Source organism: Poecilia mexicana, unplaced genomic scaffold, assembly GCF_051168715.1.
Source record: "Poecilia mexicana isolate PSO_F unplaced genomic scaffold, ASM5116871v1 scaffold_12, whole genome shotgun sequence".
Classification (NCBI taxonomy): Eukaryota; Metazoa; Chordata; class Actinopteri; order Cyprinodontiformes; family Poeciliidae; genus Poecilia; species Poecilia mexicana.
This window is the reverse complement of record NW_028263381.1, coordinates 5116209-5124622: the sequence shown is the minus strand read 5'-3', so window position 1 is coordinate 5124622 and position 8414 is coordinate 5116209.

The window sequence follows — 8414 nt, the reverse complement described above, 5'->3', positions numbered from 1 at the left end:
TCATTTTCTCCTCTTAACGTTAGAAAGGAGTTTCCTAATGAGTCTGGCAGGGAGCTGAAGGGACAGGATGTCTGATTCTAAACACGGACTGGAACCGTCTAATATTCCTCCTCACGCCACATCTGATACGGTGCGCTCCCAAGACACGGCTAAAGCGACGCCATTATCTCCGCTGCGACGGCCTTTTAAGGCAGAAAAATCAAAGCTGTGTTTGTAAACAAGGACACGGCCCAGAAATAGAAACCCAAGAAGTGACAAGATTACTTATGTCTGAAGTGATTTGGGGAAAAAAACTTCTATGGTAAGAAATCGGATCAGTGGAAGATGTGACGTTGCGCGTCCCTTTAAAGAAACGGCACAATAAAGCTCAAGACGCAGCAGATGTAATCTGTTTTCACCCTGATACGCAGCATTGACTTAATATTTGTTCAAAAGGGGCAGTATTGTGTGAAATTCTGAGCCTCACAACATGTTGTAATGTTATTCCTTCATCAAAAACATCTAGAGTGTTGCTTTGATTATTTCACGCAACCGTTCAGCTGTGCAAAACGACTTGGTAGACCTAGCTCCGCCTGTAGTTTCCAAGTTTCCATGCTTTCCCGTGACTCCGCCACTCAGCTCCTTCAGACTAGCTAGCCACAATTAGCAAACACCTGCTGGAACTCCACATCTTCTGAGCTCATTACATGAGCTACTGCTCAGTGCAACGCTAGTAAAAATGTTGTTAAAGGGTTAATGGAGAATGTTGTGATGACTTCCCAAAGGCGGAGTTTCAGAAAGAGCAGGAGTTTCTAAAGAGACAAAGACCCAATTTCAAGAAGTCGAGGTTCTTTTAAATCATATTTGATAATATATGACATTTTTATAACAACTGAAGGCAACATAGTGACTTGATTGTGCTATAAAATGGCACAAAGTGCTTTGAAAACGTATAACAGTGTCCCTTTAAGAGTTCAGAACATTAAAGGGATGGTTGCCAGTATGTTTCACCTTACCGTCTCGTACAGTAAAGCCGTATTTGTTTTGGGGAAAACTAAATCAGGGCAAGAATCAGGAGTATGAGAAAGAAAAACAAAGAGAGTAAACAGGAAGTACTTCCTGTACGAAAGAAAGTCGTATACGTAGACATGATTCTAACCTTTAACCTTAGATGTCTCGTCTTTGCGACTGTGATCTTAACTAAAACACCCCTGTGTGAATATGACGAACAGCAGTGTTATTGGGATAAAAGGTTTGAACTCTCCTGTTTTTAATCTTTGACGAGGATTAAGATAAATAATGAATGCCTTCTGAGGCCTGCGCTGCTGCCAACTGCTTATCAGACAGGCGGAGTGAGTTCCGATATATTTTTTTAAATTTTATTTTAACATTTTTTCATCCCTCTTCCAGGAAGGACGACATGCCTCAGAGCCGCGTTCATAAATGTCAGTCATGCCCTGGCGGGGAACTCGGCGGCAGAATTAATAATATATGTCAGACAATGCTCGATCCTGCTTTATTGTGCTATTCTGTTTGCGGCCCCAGCTGGAGCCTGCAGCCGTAGCAGACCTGTCCCGGCCTGTGCCGTGAAGCCAGACTAAATACTGAGCTCCTCTAATATTAGACTCACTGCTGAAAGAGCGTTTAATGGTTGCCATCGGGAAAGCTTACCGTCTTGTCAAAAGGTGGGAACGTGTCCAAGTGACACATTCTCGGGTAATTACGTGTTTCTGTTCTTTCATGCGAGGCGTTTCTAACAGGGAGTGCTCCGGTTCCAGAGGTGCTTGGTTCAATTTGTTCTGGCAGAGGATTCTGTTTTAAATGATTGGAGACGGTGGCATCGTTGGGTCATTAAGAATAACCGCAAATGGAGCTGCAGCTGCTAATTATTTACATCAATCATTCAGGACAGGAACAAAAAAGCAAAACCTGTCCCCTGGGAATTTGTTTAAAGCTGGGGTATGCAGCTTTTATGAAAAATAAATGGTTTTGTCATATTTGTTATATTTGTCACTTTTACAAAAACATATTAACATATTGTTTTTGCACATTTGTTGAAGCTGTCACCGTGTAGTGGCAGTTTATGAGACAGATAATTTGTGAAAAATAATTAGCTTCTGGCTTTTGCAAGGCTAACTAGAAATAACCAATCAGAGCCAGGAGGCAGGTCTTACTGCTGTCAGTCAACCTCCATGTGGCACTACTCATTTCCTCTCTTTCTGCCTCCTTGCTCTCTGCTATGGTACAGCTAGCAGAGCTTGTTCGTGAATGCTAAGGCTATTAGCATGGCCACCGATGACGGCGGATAAACAGTTTTCCTGTAACGGTGAGTTGTTTAGTGCATTTAGCAGCGCAGTCATGAGCATAATTGACAGTGCTAAGACCCTCCTCCTGACCCTGATTGGTTGTTTTTGACCGGGAGCACTGCATTTCTTCAAACTTTTTTTTTTTTTTTGTAAATAAAAGTTACATACCTCTGCTTTAATGAATGATCCATAACCAGTCAACAACAATTCTCTTAGGTTTTGCAAAAACAAATAGGCAAGATGCTCAAGGTAGGAATTTTAGAGTCACAACCAAGATATTTTGACTCTAAAAACTTTACTTGACAAAGCTTTTTAAGAGAAATGAAATCTTGGATGTTTCCTTTTGCATAAACTAATAAACGTAACTGAACGTTTCAGCCGAGCTGCTCACTCTCACTCCTCTCCCATGGCACTCCGAAGCTTTTCCTTCTCTGTGTCACTCCGGTCTGCCCCGATAAGTCTGACGCCAAATAAGGAAAGTGGCTTTGCTTAAAGAAACTTATCTGCTTAGCTTGATCAGAGCTTATTCTCCACAATTATCTCATCCAATTTACCTGGATAACAAACTGGAAATTCTACACTGTTCATTAAAACAGCTAAACGTAACCCCGATCAACTTATTCCAATCCAGTAGATTAGAAATACAAACATTTTCATGATGATATTGACGCATAAGTTAGATATTTTTATCTAGAGCGCATCTCCAAATTTGCTTTAGATGTGAGTGAAAGATGTTTGTGGATCTTTTCCAGTGGCGTTAGCATTTAGCTTAGCAAACAAGCTCATGATTAGTTTATTAATACTCGCATGTCTGGTACTGTTATTCCCTCTCGTGACATCCAGAGCTGTTCTGTCTTAAATTTCTACATTCTCCCGTCTCCAACTTCCTAGAAGAACCTGGTCATGGTTCGATGTGGGTTTATGGGAATTTCGACACTTGAAATGAGCGTGATGCCTTTCACGGCATGTGTTGGAATCATGTGCTGTGGCAGCGATCTCACCGAAAAGAACAAAGAAAAAAGAAAAAACATGGATGACTTTATGCTGAAAAGACAGTTTCCTTTCCTCAATTTACAATTTATAAGACCTTACAAAAAATGTGGACGAGAGCAAGATTTTGTTAACAAAGTTTGTTTTATTTTTAATCACTTGAATGCTGGATACCAGAAAATCTAACCTTGGAACTCTGACTTTAATCCCACAATTCTGCCCTTTTTTCTGATCTCAGATTTCTGACTTTTGATCATAGAAGATTAAAGTCATAATTGTGATGAAGAAATGTCAGAATCTGATATTAATGTCAGAGTTCTGAGATCAAAATCATATTTTGGATGAAAACGTGAGAGTTCTGAGATTAAATTCTACATTTTGAGATTAGAGCCAGAAGTCTGAGATTAAAGTCAGGATTCTGATGAAAAAATGTCAGAATCTGATATTAATGTCAGGATTCTGAGATTAACATTATAATTTTGTTGAAAATATGTGAGAATTATTAGAATAAACTCTAAATTCTGTGGTTAAAATCAGGATTCTGATGGGAAAAAATGACAGAATCTGATAAAAATCTGAGGAAAAATCTGATTTACTTTTTTTCGGTGACCCTAATTCTCTTCAGTTCAACACCCAAATGTCTTCAGCCAGACAGGTCACATCCTGCCTCTGCTACTAAATCCCGATTCACAAATGTCAGAATCACCACGTTCTCCAAACGGCGGGATCTGAAGATGAAGCATTAATCTTCTGGAACCCTCAAAATTCTTCACACCTATTGATCAGCTTGTGTTTGTGTTGGTGTGATGGATGGATGCTCCTCCCTGTTCCCATCTCCTGTGTTTGAAGCCAGATGGTCCACCTCATGCACATATGCAGAGCCTTTCCCATCATGCCCCTGGAAGCTGATACCTAACCCCGCAGTGGGAACTGAACGTCCAGTGGGGGCGACAGGAGGCTTCGGCCCGGCCTCCAGAGCCAACTCCCTTCATGTCAGAGAGGTTTAACTCCCTTCAGCTCCTTCTGCCCTCGGCGGCTCTCTTACCATCTGCTGCTCCAGTCCGGCAGCCTCTGGGATTCCCCCTGTTTGTGCTGCTCATTTCAGGTCTGTATGGTGAAAATAACATTCCTTTCATGAGTTTAAACATAGGTTCTGCTGAGGTCGCTCTTTGGGCTCCGACTCCTTTTACAACACTCCACTTGTTCATGTGTTTTTTTGCATTTCAAAATTATTATTTTTTATATGCAGTAGTTAATGTGCAGCTCAACGGTGGGCCTCCAAAGGGTATTTCTTACGGCTATTTTAGCTTGGCGAGTCATTAGCCATATTTAGGACAGAAAAATAAATCAAATAGGGGATTTTTTTTATTATTATTTTTTTAGACCAATAAAACTCTCCAAACGTAGCCTAAAGAAAGAGAGTGAAAATCAAGATTTACATGCTGTCTTACAAACATTGAGAGTTGTCTTTTTTACTTTTTGGCCACGTTTACAGATTGCTTGACAAGCAGCAATCTTTTTATGAATCGCTGTCATGTTAAAATTAGCCTTTAAAAAAACAGTTTCAGGATATGTTAAAGATAATCAAGTTCTGAAGAAACTTCCTCGTTTTGTTTCTCTCCTATTTAGCACATAGCCTAAATATACATGGTAATACTCTAGATGCATTTCTTCCTTCGTTTTCCATCATAATTTGACTTAAAATGATGAAATAATGTGGTAAACTTTTTCTTTTTTTTTGTCGTTTTATGTTATTTTTAAATGATTGCCACTTGTACATTTACTGATTTCTCCCTTTTAGTAGAACACTTATTTTGTCTGTAAGGGATTGACTTTCACAGACAGTGAGCGTTTGCTTATTTTTTGCAAGTCGAGTTTCAGTTCTGTCCAGAAACCTGTATTAATAAAATTAGAATGCTTAAATGTAAGAAACTAGTTTAATCTCTTGTATTATATTAGTAACTATGCATGCTGCTGTAAATATACTTTGTACTTTGAGAGTTAAGATGTACTTTAAAGGTTATAATCACTTGGTATGTGCAGTATTTACAGTCAAACTGGAGACTGGAGGTAGCGCATCAACAATAATCTTCCTGAGTAAAACATGTACTTGGAATTAAACATGAAGCATTTTTGTTCAAAGTAATTATATTACAAAAGGTAAGGAAGAGTCCAAAAAAGAGAAGAATTACCTTGGACTGCTGTAACATTTTGGATTTTTATACATTTTTATGTTTATATAACACAGTTATTGTGATCGTAACAGACTCATTTTCAAGCACGTTTCACTGAGGAAGATGATTGCTGGTGCAATGCCTCCAACCTCAATTTTCTGTCTGAATAACCACCCAGAGTAAACATGCTAATGGTTTAGAGGTTCATAAAAAATTTTTTGGCATAAACTGCTTTCATTGTTTGGAGACTGGATTTATTTAATGGTTAAAAAAATGGCCACCTTGGTCTTGGACTTGTTAGCATTAGCCTGCAGCAGGATTTATGCTAAATAGCGAAAACAAGAGTCCTCTAAAGTCCTTTTGTGTTTTATTTACCGTTGTCATAGCAACTGAACTAACGGGCCGGGAGGAAAAAGAACAACGGCGGTTCCAGTTAGCTGAGCTATAAAGTTACTGTACAGGAGCTGTTGTGATCTGTTTTTATGTACAGATTGCTTAATATATCACCGTTATCAGCTATGAAATAAAACGGTTCTGGAAGTTGTTGGAAAGTAATGTGTTGTTTATATCGTTTTTACGTTACATGAGTCGAATCTGTTTAGCTATATTGTGTCTTTCTGTGAACATGTTGGTGTACAGATAAAAAATACAAATACATTATATATTCTTTATGCAGTAGCATATGGGGTAACAAATGGGGGTTATACTGAGACTTAAGTGTGTGACATAAGCTGTACCCTTGTATTAAATGATCTAAAACTGTTTATTACAGAAATAAGTATATTGTCTAGAATGACAAAGAAAACAACATGGACACAATGATTATTTTGAATAAAGATCAGATTTGGCGCTGTTAGGAAATGTTTAATCAGAACTGATTCCAGGAGGATTAGCGAAGCACAGATTTGTTTCTGCCTCATCACTCCTACCTGTTTTTTACTTTTTACAGGAAAATCAGCATCTGTTACACTGACACCCGTCCTGGTGTGTGTAACACATGCTACAATCGTTAATATGTTTTCTGGAGATGTTGGTATCAGGGCTGCCGGCCCAAACCTCCATGGGGACTAAGCTGAATTTTATTTTGGGGCCCTCTATATCTGCTATTAATGTGGACTGCTGCAAATCAACAGATGATTAGATAATTCGCACAGCTGCTACAAACTCATTGCATCTCTGAATAGTGCTGTTTATATTATATCCTACATGCATATCATCTAGTGGTGGCAAAAGCAACAAAAAAACTAGTAGGCTCTGGACTTAAGATGGAATACATGCACACATATTCATGACATACTTTGATTAAATTAATAAATGTAATTAATTATCTTTATACCAGGTGAGTCTCTCTCACTTGAGAATGTGAACCTGTACTGGGCTGATTCTGTACCTTCAAATAATTTTAACAGCCTGGAGAAGATTCATAACTTCTTAGCACTCACGTTGCGTTTGAAGGCGGCTCGGAAAAGCAGGTTACGACGTGTTAACAACGGATTAAAAGGTTTTAGCTGCTGAAAAAAAGTGACAGAAGGTACAGATCTTAGGAAGTGCGGATGCCCCTATTGCATCAAATTGACATAGGAATAAGAGAGAGTTGGCCACTTTAAGGTAAAAACAACAAACAGCTTCCAGTCCAGGGGGGCACGGCTGACTCTGTGGGCGGGTAATACCCCCAATGCCCGCCCATGGCGCCAGGCCTGCCTCTCCGGCAGGTAAGACATTAACTCCTTATAACCTCTTCAGCAGAACAACTTCCCCTGAAGATGGCTGGTGATAAACCGGGAGCATCAAGTCTTTCCAGGAACCTTTCTTACAGTTTGCCTCAAACTACGACAGCGTCAGATGGGTGTCTCCTGGGAAACTCAATTTGCAGCCACATCCTATAGCCTCGTTGTGTAATTCAAATTGACAGTTTTAAACCTTCGCTGTGTGGCTATGACGAATTTGGGATATAGGTGAGAAATAGCAGGACAGATCCTAAGGGTCAGCAGCAGGAATAGAGTGGTGTGTGTGTGTGCGTGTGCGTGTGTGTGTGCGTGTGTGTGTGTGTGTGTGGAGTTAAGCACTTCCCAGGATGATCCCTTGAAAATGGAATAGGGTTGAAGTACTAACTTATGAAATGTCACATTTAGAAAATTTAATTCAAAGACATTTGTATCTTGTCATACAGTAGACACTTTACTATCCTTCCTAAAATTACCCATTTTTAAGTTTGAGCTATAATGCGAACAGGTTAGAGTAGGTCCATGGGCTATACGAAACATGTTCATTACATTTTTGCCACAAAATTATTTATTTTACTTTGTGCTTTCCTGAGTACAATTTATATTTCTAAGACAAATGAGATTTCTTCAGCGCTATCTACTTTGAGCTAGTTTCAAAATTAGCTGTTTTAGGGCCTCTTGTCAATTTAAATCCAAATTAGCGCCAGCTGGCCACGCCCCCAAACTCAATGCTTACACATGCAAAAATGGCTCCAAACAGATGCGCAATTACACAACCGCACAGCTTTGAAAAGCAGAAGTGGAGCCTCCTCCACATGAAACAACAAGGAAGCAAATGATTTCTAGAAGACAAAACACTTATCTTGTCCAGCAGCCATTGTGCAACAGCGGTTAAAACCAGCTGAGCAGATGTGCTGGAGCTCCGCTTGGGTTGCTAGGTACCTGTTGATTTGTGACGTTACATTCCAGAGGTTTTTTTTTAAAGGGCTGACTTTCCAGACGCTAAAAATATTAACTTATTGCCAGAAAAAGTGCCTGATGTGGCAATAAGCCTTTAAGAGGTTGTGAATGGAAGTTAGAAAAATGTGGAAAATGTGAATTTTGCTTCACATGTAAAAAAAAAAAAAGAAAACCAAAGCACTAATACAAGGAAATAGAAAGAATAGCAAAACTGTTGGAATATGTGTAAAAAAAAAAAGTGTTCTGCAGTAGTTTCTCTGTGGCAGCACAACAATCAGCAG